At 35.6% G+C, this 12,940-nt stretch overlaps 1 long non-coding RNA gene across 1 annotated transcript; it reads right to left on the bottom strand.

Annotated features, from left to right (window-relative positions):
* Positions 1 to 4,620: 4,620 nt before the first annotated feature.
* LOC137234632 (uncharacterized) lies at positions 4,621 to 8,884 on the bottom strand. Its single transcript, XR_010947850.1, has 5 exons — positions 8,794 to 8,884; positions 6,649 to 6,681; positions 6,400 to 6,581; positions 5,235 to 5,385; positions 4,621 to 5,173 (listed from the first exon to the last, which is right to left on the bottom strand). It is a non-coding gene; the product is annotated as an uncharacterized lncRNA (long non-coding RNA).
* Positions 8,885 to 12,940: the final 4,056 nt, after the last annotated feature.

Raw genomic sequence — 12,940 nt, forward strand, 5'->3', positions numbered from 1 at the left:
ATCTATATGAAAGCTATGCATTCAAAAGTGTTTGTACCAGTGGCTGGTGCACACCGAACTGGACCAATGTATGCTATATTGATGCCTGCACAAATACCAAGCTATGTTTATGTGAATAATGTTACTGCTTATGTCTATTTGCACGGTTGAGCACATACAGTACCTAAGTTTATACAAGGTGGAACACCACACTATCTACATAGCGATTTAGCCACCGATCACGTTGTTGTAAGAGATTAATTGAAATATGTTATTCATAAACACTGATTCTTATATTTTCATTATCATTAAACTGTAGACTGTAGACTCATGACGTGTATTCTTACTGGACACTGCCTTCTGGCGTCTCATGCCTTTAAATTAGGCTTGGTCAGTGATAGCAGATGTAGCAAGTGCGGGTTGGAGGAGGAAATGATCGATTACGTTCTGTGCTCGTGCCCTGCGCTTGCCAGGCTAAGACTCCAGCTGACAGCTGTCAGATCTAGAAGCAGCAAGTGGCTTAAGTTCTAGGAAGCTTCTGGTATTTGTCAAGAGGACGGAGTTATTTTATAACATGTCCTGGTTGTTGATAGGGTTTTTAGCTTGGTCGTTAAAACAAACTTCTGGTAATACTACGGACTCATTCAGTCTATGTGAGGTCGCCATGAACCCGCCAGTTCAACCTAACCTATTTTTTGTTTTGGTTTTTACTTTAGAGTCAACCGTTTAAATAAGCGATGTCAGCTAACTAAGCGCCTTCAAATGTAGATCCATAAGGAACATGGGGTCGCCAGAGCCTCGGCTGTTAAAGAAACAGGATTCGCCACGGGTAGGTGAGGTTCACAATTGGGTTGGAGAAGCTATATATTGCGCTGGCAACCCATTGAACGGGTTGCTCTACACAGCCCCTGAACCAATTTGGTATTTTAATCGCCTCTTACGCAGGTATGCCTACCGCGGGTATACTCTAAGCCCCCTAACCCGCTGGAGCCATGAGAAGCGTTAGTGACCTTGGGTGTCCCAAGGAAAGTTCCGTCGTGTCTTGTGTTGTTGGGTGAGCGGCCAGGCAGCAGCGTGCAACAAATGCACCATTCAGGAGGATACCCTTGCTGAGCCCAGAAAATCTGGGAAAGTTGGATGTACTGATCGGATGCAGCAAACGAGTATATTCTGTAATAGCATATGATCAACTTGGAGATAACCAAACTGGTTCTAGACCCTGCTGCTAAATAAGAATAGGCGCAGTCACATCAATTCGTTCCCGGGTTACTCGGGGAAATCAGTTTTAGCAGTACTTTGCACTTTTCATACTGCACGTCCATACAAGAACTTCGGATAATGAATTAAACAGTTGTTGTTGTTGTTGAATTAAACAGTCATCTGCATTTGTTTGTTTTTGTAGCACGTCTAATTTCCTTCGTAACATCAATCAATTATCCCTTGTTATAATATTGTGTTCTCTATGAATGCAACAGCGAAGTATCTTCGGGTAACCCTGATTCTAGTTATCTGAAATCTCCTTGAGTCCCTTGTCTTTGGCTTCTCAGAAAAGAGCTAATTGTGGAGCCCTATTTATAGAACACTTTTCGGGTTAAATATATTAAAAACTTTAATCTATCCCTACTGATATTAGTTTCTTTCTCATTCTAGGTAATTTGATTTTGACGATGTGCGCATAGCAATATTCCAAACATTCCAGCTGTAGCTGAAGGAAGAACATAAATTTGCTCAAATTATAAGAAAACTGCGACAACTATCCCCCCGCCTTTATAGTACCACAGATAGGGCGCTAACAAGCATACTATGGGAAAGGGTCAAGACCAAAGGATCAATATCACCTATAAATCGACTTTGATAGCACGAATTGGGGCTTCCGGTATTATCCCTACAAAACTCATATGGCTCTGCAAACTGATGTTGAATAACACCACCAGCGCAGGAAAAATTGGGCGTCATCACTGAGCTTCGAAAGTTTCAGAGAGCGCACAGCTATTAATAGACGTTATTGTACTTAATTAGCTTGTACATATCAATATACACATATGTAAAGTACACTAGAGTAATAAGGGAATAATTTAAATTTTAAAAAAACATTGTATATATGAATTATTTATAATTAAATATTATCTGAACATAAAGGACGCGTTTCATTCATGGAAAAAGCGATTTGGCAGAAGGCAACCGATACGGGTAACCGATAGGCCAGTTAGCCGTGTTGTTCTTGTTGTTGCATATGTTTTGGTTAGCGATAACGAAAACATAACTGATGAAGTAACTTAAAAATGTAAATAACATCGAGCGAGAAGGAATGTCGAAAACACAATAGGTAAGAGCGAGAAAGCGAGTCACACGTACACTATTTTGAGAGAGCGCACGCGTTACCTTTTTCCCGACAGCAATGTAAAAGTCATTAAGACGATAATTGGTGACCAAGTTATTGGTAACGATTAAGTAATCGATTAGGTAACGGGTACCTGTCTTGTAGGGCAACGTTAAATGCAGTGATAACTGCTTCAGGATTACCTGCTAGGGTCGCGCCTCGGCTAGTAAGTTGTCACCCATTGTAACACTCCAAAAGGGAATTATAAGACGCATATGTGACGCAAACTACAGGTCTCACGCTATGATATCATTTAGGAGACTAGATATACTACCATGTCGTCATCTATATTTATTTAAAGTCCTAAAAACTTTCTTTATTAGATCGCGGTACTTAGAAAGTTATCATTCTGAAGTCTACAACCTTCGGAGCAATCTCCTTCAATCGGTACAAATCCCACATGCTAGGACATCTCACTTCAGAATCTTTTATACATACACGTCGTGCAAAATGTTCACCTCTCTCCCTGCTTCTGTACAGGTTATAATAAATCTTAACCTATTTCAAAAGAAAATAAAAATGTATCTGATTAGTTTTAGCCACTACGTTCTAGAAGCCTTGCTGAGGACGTTGTTGTAAACCATATCTAACTTTTGTAACTATATGAACTGTTTCTCTATCGGACCTAATTAACGTATTATCATTTGTTTCTCTATCGTAATCTTAACTAACTATCTGAATTATTATGAGTTTATTCTATAATATTATTAAAAACTATACACCCCACACTGAAAAAAATTTTACGATGTGAACTGGCATTTAATACTATTTTAAAATTTAATATAAAAAATGCCATGTAATTTTCTTATGCTATATAGTAATAGAATGTGCTCTTTCAATATTGTAATTTATTTAAAATATGCATTAAGAAAATGTTTAATAAATAAATAAATAAATAAATAAAAAACAAAAATATTGTTGTGTGAAAAAATCATAGAGATCGGTGATATATATAATATATATATGATGGTATATACAGTATATATTGCAACGAATTTACTGTAACTCCGCTTATTTACAACTTGTTTCTTACGTTCGTAACGCTAAATTGTCGAATAAATAAATCAAATATTTAATAATGCAAATCGGTCTTTATTAGACTACTTTGAATAACACTTATACTACTGTTATCGTGTTTAAGTCAAACTCAAGTCAGACTACTCCGCTTTTGCCGCTTTTATACTCTTTTCTGCATCGTTGGGATATTCCAGATGTTCCTCCTTGTAGAATCCCTGCAGTCAAACCAACTAGTTGTATACTAGAAGAATACTAGTTGGCCAAAAATCTCAACTAGTATGAGTTCTGTAATTTTTCCATATAAGCAACTGGTATTTTTAATACGGCGAAGTCCTACGAAATATCAATTGCCAGGCTCTGCATCAGCATCATACCAATTGACAAACTAGTCATTATACACCAACATCATACCAGATGACATACTAGTCAGCATACCCATCAGGGTCCTACCAATTGACATACTAGTCAGCCTTTGAGCCAGCATTATACCAGATGGCATACTAGTCAGCATACCCATCAGGGTCCTACCAATTGACATACTAGTCAGCCTTTGCGCCAGCATTATACCAGATGGCATACTAGTCAGCATACCCATCAGGGTCCTACCAATTGACATACTAGTCAGCCTTTGAGCCAGCATTATACCAGATGGCATACTAGTCAGCATACCTATCAGGGTCCTACCAATTGACATACTAGTCAGCCTTTGCGCCAGCATTATACTAGATGGCATACTAGTCAGCATACCCATCAGGGTCCTACCAATTGACATACTAGTCACTGTATTCAACCTCAACTTACCAGTTGACATACTACTCAGACAGTATGCATCATTGTAATACCAGTTGACATACTAGTCAATATTTGCATCAGCGTCCTATTAGTTAATTTACTAGACCTAGTCGGGTTAAAAAATTACTTGAATAAATTAGCTCAAATTCATTTATTCATCATATTTCATATATATAAAAAATATGTTTATATATACATATGTATATCACTTTAAAATTTAACACTTCAATACATAATACTTTGTAATAGATTTGAATAAATATATATATAGGTCTATAAAAATTAAAAAATATAGTTCAAATTTGCTAAACTAGTTCAAATGCATTTTTGATTAATGTAATTTATTTATAAAATTATTAATGTATAGATATCACTTCATATATATCACTTCAAAATATATAAAAATAGGTACTAATGTAAATAGAATTACTTGTATATAATAACTAAAAAAATAATAGTTCAAAGTTTCCTAACTAAACTCAAATTCATTTCAAAAATTAACCTTCAAGGTTTCATTATTCTTATGTAACTAAGTAGCTACGCCTTTTTTAGGTTTATTTGAGAAAGTTGCAGTTGAAGTTCAGAATTTTAAATTGAAGTTCATAAAATTATAATTGGAGTTAAGAAAATTACAATTGTAGCTCAGAATATATAATTGTAGTTAAAAAAAATTTCAATTGTAGCTCAGAATATTTAAATTGAAAATTTTTTTGAATATCAATTGTAATTTTCTGAATTTCAATTGCAAATTCTGAACTTAAATTGTTATTTTCTGAACTCCAATTGAACGTTCTGAACTTCATTTGTAATTTTCTGAACTTCAATTGCAACTTTCTGAACTAAACCTGAAAAAGTGAAAAACAGTTTACTCCAGACTTTCTGGCAATGGTTTTACTGCCTTCGCCATGCCGCCTTTTTTTTGAAATACCCGCTTCTTGTGCAACTGCATTGCTTTTCTAAGTTGTTATTCCGGTTCATCATTGGAAGTCAGGCTTATAATAGATTCTGCGAAATAATAAAATATCAAGATTATAATAATTAAATTAATACTTTTTACGGATGTTACCCAAGAAAACTGAATAAAACTTTGAGTGGTATTTAAGGCCCTTCTTCCCATGCGTCCCGTCAACATTGTAGTCCATTATGACTGCACTGCTGAGGACTTTTTCAAGGTTTTTCTTAACCGAACTTTGCAGCAAGTTCCTAAGTGTTGAAATCTGTGAAAGTGAAAATGATTATTAGTATAGACCATGTATGATACAAAATCGTTCCAAGCACAACATAGCTTTAGCTCCATTCACAAAGTCCATAACCAAAAATTGTTTTTAAGAAGAATTTTTCACATATCTTGTATTTGTTGGTTAGGGACTTTAGGAATTCAGCTACCGAGAAGTATTTAAGAAAATTTTAAAACAAATGTTTACTGTCCAGAGGAAAGTACAATGAAGAAAAACAGCAAAAGCTATGGAAAATAGTTTTTGAAATGTTTTTCCTGGGTCCGTATTTGTTCTGCAATGACGTAACCGATTTTACGCCAACGATAAATATGAATCTGTCAAACTATTTGTGAAAATGATAATACAATATGGATTTAATAAGTAGGCGTGATCATTAGTTTGCGTATGTCATTAATCCGATTCACCAGTTACTAACTATTGGGATTTGAAAAATTTTCCACCTATTCGTTTTTAATTTTTTATTTAAAAATTCAAATTTAGTCTAAGATCAGGTGTAACCAAACTCCATTTTCTCAGCCAAGAGCGCTTATCGTACTAACAATTAGTTTAAGTTTTTGAAATTGAGTAAAATTTATACTTGGCGTTATGAACCTACGACGAGGTTTAGGCCGAACTTCTCTTTCAATTTGCATAGCGCTTTTTTTGGTTTTTCTTAGAAATTGGCGAGACGCGAACTAAAAGGCTTACGGCGACTCTGAACGCCATCTTCAAGGTAGATCAATTTTCATTGAGAAGCTTTTCATGCACAAATACACGCTTAGTGTTTGCCAAATCACTGCCGAGAAATACTTTCTTCTAATTGAAAAAATTTGTTTCTAAATGTTTGGGATTTTTCTCGGGACTTGAACCCAGGACCTTCCATGTGGTAGGCGGAGTTCCCTTTCTGAAAAAAATCAACCCGATTTTAGAAAACGTAAAGGAAGAAAATTCGACCTACAGTTCCTTAAACCCAATTGATTATTTATAATTTTCACTGTTGGAAAAAATACTTACAAACAAACTCCGATTCTCAGGTACAACCTTTTCATCAATCTTAAACAAATCCTCTGCACACGACAGAGGAAAGCAAGATTTTACTGAGCACGCCACAGCTTCTTTTTCAACTAACTTGCACATTGCCACTTTTTGGTCTGCAAGTGCAGTCATCACTGCAGCATTTTGAGAAGACATATAAGCTAAAGAAAATAAAGTTGAATCAAGGTAAATGTAATATGTATATAGAAATATATTTAACATTCTTACACAAAATGGTCTCCTTCAGGTTTCCGACGGTTTCTGAAAGAAAAAAAAAACGCTAATTACCAAATAGATCATGTAGAGCTTTTAGCTATGCCAATGAAATTTTTTTTATAAAAAATTAGCGTACTGGCAAACTTTGTCCTGCCCTAAAATTGAGTCAATTGCAAGCAAACAGGAAAAATTGTAATAACTTATGAGAAAGAACACCCTACTTATAACTTTCTGAACTTGAATTTAAATTTTCTGAACTTAAATTGTAACTTTCTGAGTTTAATTTGGAATTTCTGATCTTCTGTTGTAATTTTCTGAACTTGACTGGAAAAGGTGTAGACTTTTAACAAAAATTCTTTTATTACCCTGAATCGTAAATGGTGCACTAATGGAATATGCATTGAAATCACCAAAATTTCAACAACCACACAATTTAAATTTTTTTGCTGATATCTCTTAGAGTTTTGGAACTTTCCAACATATGCTGTTTTTGTGTTGAAAATAAGTATATTGATTTGATTTGGATTTATATTGTATGGGGGATGTCACGACCGTCATTCCAATTTACCCCACTTCTCCTTAAAGCTATGAATTTAACAATATCAGATATGCCAAGTTTATGTAACGTGACTTAATCTGTTAACGATATGTGACGTTGAAAGAACCACACCCTCCTTTCCAATTCTTACCACTTTTTTCCACTGATATAAAATTGATATTAGGCATCTGCTTGCCAAGTATCATTGCCCTGGTATTGTTGGTATATATATCAGATGCCACGCTCCATACATATCAATATTACCCCCTGTGCACTGAATCAATTTTTCTAACAAATTGGTGTATATTATTTTAAATGGCCACACGGTGAAAATTTGAGTGTGGCTTGTTTATATATAAACAGGGTAACGTTTCACAAGACGGTGCACCACCTAATTTTTATCAAAGCTGGTATCAAAAGACGCGCCTCGACCTCCGTTTTTAGAATCCCGAAGCGAAAATTAAAATTTTTATTTCTGTCAAACAGATATAAGCAAGAAATCGGTTCTAATTTTCATGTGGTTGTTTTTTTGGTAATAGTCTAGTTGAGGGGTCGACTGCTAATACGCTACCAAGGAGAAAGGTGTCAAACGACTCGTCTTGACATCAGTATTAATAAGCCGATGGCGGAAAATAAAAATATTAACCCGTTCAAAAGATATTAACGAAAAACCGAAAAAAGACCCGTGGGTACCTCCGAAACCGGGGGTGGGATCCATAGTATTTTTTCTCAGAACGCCTTTCTGAGTTGGCGGCCTTCGGCCACGCTTATACAATAAGACCCTGGGCTACGCCATGCCAAGTCCGGGTGTATGGTATAACCGTGGCTACCGCCACGGTGATGCACAATTTTTTTTGTGGGTACAAACACAACAACAACCACATGAAAATCGCCAACTTCAACTGCAAATATCTCCGGACACATATAAAATTTTTCTTTTCCGCCATCAGATTATTATTCTCGAGATTAATACGCGTCTTTTGACACCTCTCTCGATATTTTTGGTATCGTATCGTATCGACCCCTCAACTAGACTATTACCGTTTTTTTTTATGTTTGTTGTACACACACACACACTAATGCAAACAGGTGTTCTGCGCGCATTTAGTTTTGATCCCCAAACCGGTATCGGACCCAACCATGGTAATTTTTTATAAGCGCGGCCGAAGGCCCCCAATGCAGAAAGGTGTTCTATGCAAAAAAACTATGGATCGGGCCCCATATTTCGGACACTCTCGCGGTCATTTTACGGATTTTTGTGAATAACTTTCGACAGGAATACAATTTTTGCTTTCAGATTCTTAAAACGGAGGTCGAGACGCGTCATTTGATACCATCTTTGATAATTTTTGATAAAAATTAGGTGGTGCACCGTCTTGTAAAACGTTACCATATAGATTTTTTTATTCGGTTTTAGGAATTGAATCTTCCAATTCCAAATGGTGGCAGTCCTCTTCCCTCTAGTTAAAGCGCCAGGTTAACAAACGTAAAAGGGTAATATATTGGCAACCTTTAGACGTGCCTAAGCAGTTAGCGCATGTTGCAAAGTAAAAATCCGTAGCACAATAATTTTCCTTTTTTATTAAAGTCAAGGGATGGCTATAAATCCCTTAAAATACCTGGTTAAGCGAAAATTGACGATTTATGTTATGCATCCAGAACTTCTCAAAATATAAACAGATTTGTTTACACAATTTTTCGATATGACAGGGGAGTAGTTAGAGAACGCATATTATCGATGGTGCATTAATTTAACCCTTGGACTGAAATTTATAGGCCCTACACATACGATTTTGTAAGCATCATCGTGAGCTGACGGATGAGTGCATGTATTTGCCGGGGGAGCGACAAATCGCCTAAAACTGTGACTACTATACCCATTAAATAACTTACCTTGCAAATTTGTTATCTTTGCATCCAAAGCCTTGCAAACTGCATACTCTGCAACTTGTGACTTTTTATCTGGAAAAGAAAAAAAAAACCCGAGTTTATGATAACTTATGCAGATGAATATGTGATGGAACTTACAAGAGGATGATGGTACGCGCTTTATATCTTTCGGCATCGTTGGTTTATATTTATTGTTTAAATTCACTAGATATATGTTAATTTAGTTAATAAGTAGGGAAATTAATATTTTGTTGCATATGATTTCGCACCAACAAACAAAACAAATTATTAATTTCCCTAATGTGTTCAATTTAAATTGAGTTAAAAAGTGCCATGTAACAATGGCAGCAATAATATGCTATCAATATGAGGGAGACCTACTAGTTTACATTCTATTTCTTCAATAGGGTATTGGGTTTACTCGTCTATGAGTGAGAAGTCGCCCACGCAAATACGAAGGGACATGGAGTCAATTGGTTCTAAAAAGAAACTTCTCAAATTTGCAAACTCTTTCCCTATTATAAAACGTCTGTCTTCCGAAAACCCTGTAATTTCTATTGGTTTGAATGGTTTAATAAGGCAGAAGCTATCTGGATTTTAGACGAAAAGACACAATCCTGGAAAAAATAACACAAACCTCTGCCCCTCAAAGTTTTAAAGCCCTGATGCTTTTCCTTTGTTAGCAACGTTTCATGACTGACTCGATTTATTATTTGTGGAAGAATTTGAGTTGGCTTTTTGATATACTTTTTTAATGTTTGCAAATAATTTTCGAAGTCGTAAGCTGAAAAACTTGATAACAGACCAATTGATTCAACACTCTCCGTTAGATGTAGTAAATGATGAACGTTATGAGTAACACTGGAATCCCCGAATATAGTTGAGAAATTTTCAACAAATAAAGATAACATATTTTTTGCAATTCCCAAATTATCTAAATATGATTTGGGAGAAAGGAGCATCCTATACGCACAGAATAGAAGCAAAAATTGATAATGTAAGTCACCATGAACATTGTCTTTCAGAATAAGGACCCCTGTATATAACAGAAATTGGCGAAACTCAGTTGGCTTCCAATTTGAGATTTCATCGAACGATTTGGGCTTACGGGCGAATTCCTTCGTTATGAACGGTTCTAGAGAGACTAAAAATTGTGACATATGTTTCTTTTTAAGCTTTTCAACTTTTATATTTATATCGTCTTGTATAATTCTTTTTAAAAAGTTTCGCATTATCCCCAAATCCACCAAATGCATACTATCTATAGCTACTTGGCTTATCATTTTTACACCAATTTTTTCTAGTGGAGTCTTTGAATTCCTAAATTTCGGTTCATGATGTGTTTTGTATCTTCTGGTTAAAAGGGCATTGTCAGTTACCATATTTCCAGACACAGAAGAATATAAGCACATGGTTTACCTTTACTCCGATTTGCGTACACTTGCTGCAACCATGAGAAGCTGAATGATAAGGTGTACCACAAACAAACGCTTTCGCGGGAGCATCACATACAATTGACCTTATCAGAACTTTTAACAATTTGCCACCTAGTTCAATGCCATTTTCCAAGATATTCTCCATTTCCGTAACAAAAGGATTTAAAAATTCCGAAACATCGCTTGGCTTTTTATTTCCAACATATATACCGACGGGAAAAATACAAACTGAACTAAAATCAACTAGCCGCACCAATATTGGCCACAATTGAATGCGAGAGCTTCTGAATAATGGCAACCCATCAATGTTGATGTCTATATGAACAGTGTCAATTTCTTTAAATATGTATGCAATTTTCTCCAATTGCTTGCTCAAACCAACATGGCAATAGAGTCCTGGTGGAATGGATTTAGTAACTGCGATTTCTCTTCTTTTGGCATAGAGTGTTTCGGCGCTTCTTGGTACATCTAGATTCCCTTCTTGAAAAATACTAAGAAGACTCTCAAATGCTCTACGTGATGGTCTAAAAGTAGTAAACCATTCCAGGATTTTTTCCTTAAATGAACGCTGCAGTTTGCCTATGACAGAATTTCCACTATCTACATTAATAGCTCCATCAGAACAATCACTTTCCTCACATTCGTACTTAGTAGGCAAACTCCCTATATCGCCAACTCCACTTATGCTAGTACCGCATTCCTCCACAGAGGATTTTGATGGCCCTGCTTCATCATTACTAGAAACTGGTCGAAACAAAGTCCTAGCATACATTTCCCTTTGCTTCTTGAAAAGTCTTCTCATATTACGTTTGCTACTCATTATTACATGCAATTTTCAACTTACCAAAATCGCAAAATACAACAAAATTTATATTTTTTGTTTTATTTTTTATTTTATATTATTTGTATAAGGCACGATCAAAATTTTTCCACTTTTCCGTACACGCTTGATAATTTGGAATGTATACTGAAAAAGTTAGATGTGTATATGCAAGCCGTTTATCGATTATTGCGATTACCACCGATAGATCGAAAATATGTAGTCGGCTGATATGATCGTCCGTGCTCGTGTTATGTTTTTCTTAAAACAGCTGTTGTTATATTACAACTATAACAAACTTTTTATTGAATAGTCACAATATTTTGATTTCCAAATAATATATAAAGCTTTACATGTCAAACCACCAATGCGGTAACGATAGATAGCAAATCGATGATAGGTTGAATATAGCAGCAAAATCACAAAGCAAAGCAACGCGAGCAAAAAATTCACATGGATCGCCTTTCTGCGTTGATTTTGAACTTTGAAACGTCTTGCTGCTTTAATAAAAGCACAGATTTAGCTGCACAACATTACGCGGCAAAATATTCTTTGCATGTATTCTTATGGGCAAAGTCCAAAATGTGTAGCGCCGTTGCCGCTACATGTCGCGAAAGTAAGTTCGCCTTTACTTTTATTGACGACATATCTGTACCGTTTTCACTATTCAACTTGAATCCATGCATAAAAATTACAATCGCCTTTTAAATGAAATTTCTATAAAAATTTTTGAACATAAAATTTTTTTCACTGAACTGGAACTAATTTACACACAGTCGTATTCTTAAAATTTTGAACAGTATACTTTTACGGGAACCCAAACCTTAATGGTTTTGGGTAATATAAGGCAGCGCGTAAGATTTAAAGTGCGTGTATACTAAGCGGCAGCGGCGCTTCACTTTTTTGCCTATTTGATCAACATTGCTGCTCATGGCCGCGCCGCGCAGTGCTGCTGCCGCTAGGTGTGAATTGCTCCATAAGAATACATGCAAATAATATTTTGTAGTGCAGCTCAGTGTCCTCTTAGCTTTAGAAATGCTTAATCGCACAAAAAACCTACCCAGATTGCGCATTCACAAGTTCAAAATTGCTTCGTTCTGCGCATCTACGTCACAGTTGCCTACTTAAGCGAATGAAAGAGAAAAAAACAGGAGCTAAAGGAAAATGACGTATTAATTGCCCATAAAAATCAGCTGAAATAATGTTTGCATGCGCAATGCGCCACCTTCTATAATTCCATAATGCTTATATCGCTATATCAAAATCTATAGTTTCGTTTATCGACCATCTTTTGTCATCGTTGACATTTACATATACATAAAGAAAAATAGCCAATCTTCAACAGGCTAGAAAATAGCAATTCTTCAACGAATTGAATTACAAAATCTAAAATAGAGTAATACCAATTCAATTTATAAAAAGGAAATTGACGGTCTTACGCAACAACTAAATAAATCTAAAGCTTTAATTGTAGAGCTCAATGAGAATTTAAAGGTAATCGAAGAACAAGAAACGCTTATACGCGAGTTCAAAGCCAAAGCTGTACGATTCGAAGAGTACATCAAATGTCAAAGTAGCACATCTGAATATAGTTCAGCTCCACCAAAACAAGCATCACCA

The sequence above is a fragment of the Eurosta solidaginis genome, chromosome X, assembly GCF_040869045.1.
Source record: "Eurosta solidaginis isolate ZX-2024a chromosome X, ASM4086904v1, whole genome shotgun sequence".
Classification (NCBI taxonomy): domain Eukaryota; kingdom Metazoa; phylum Arthropoda; class Insecta; order Diptera; family Tephritidae; genus Eurosta; species Eurosta solidaginis.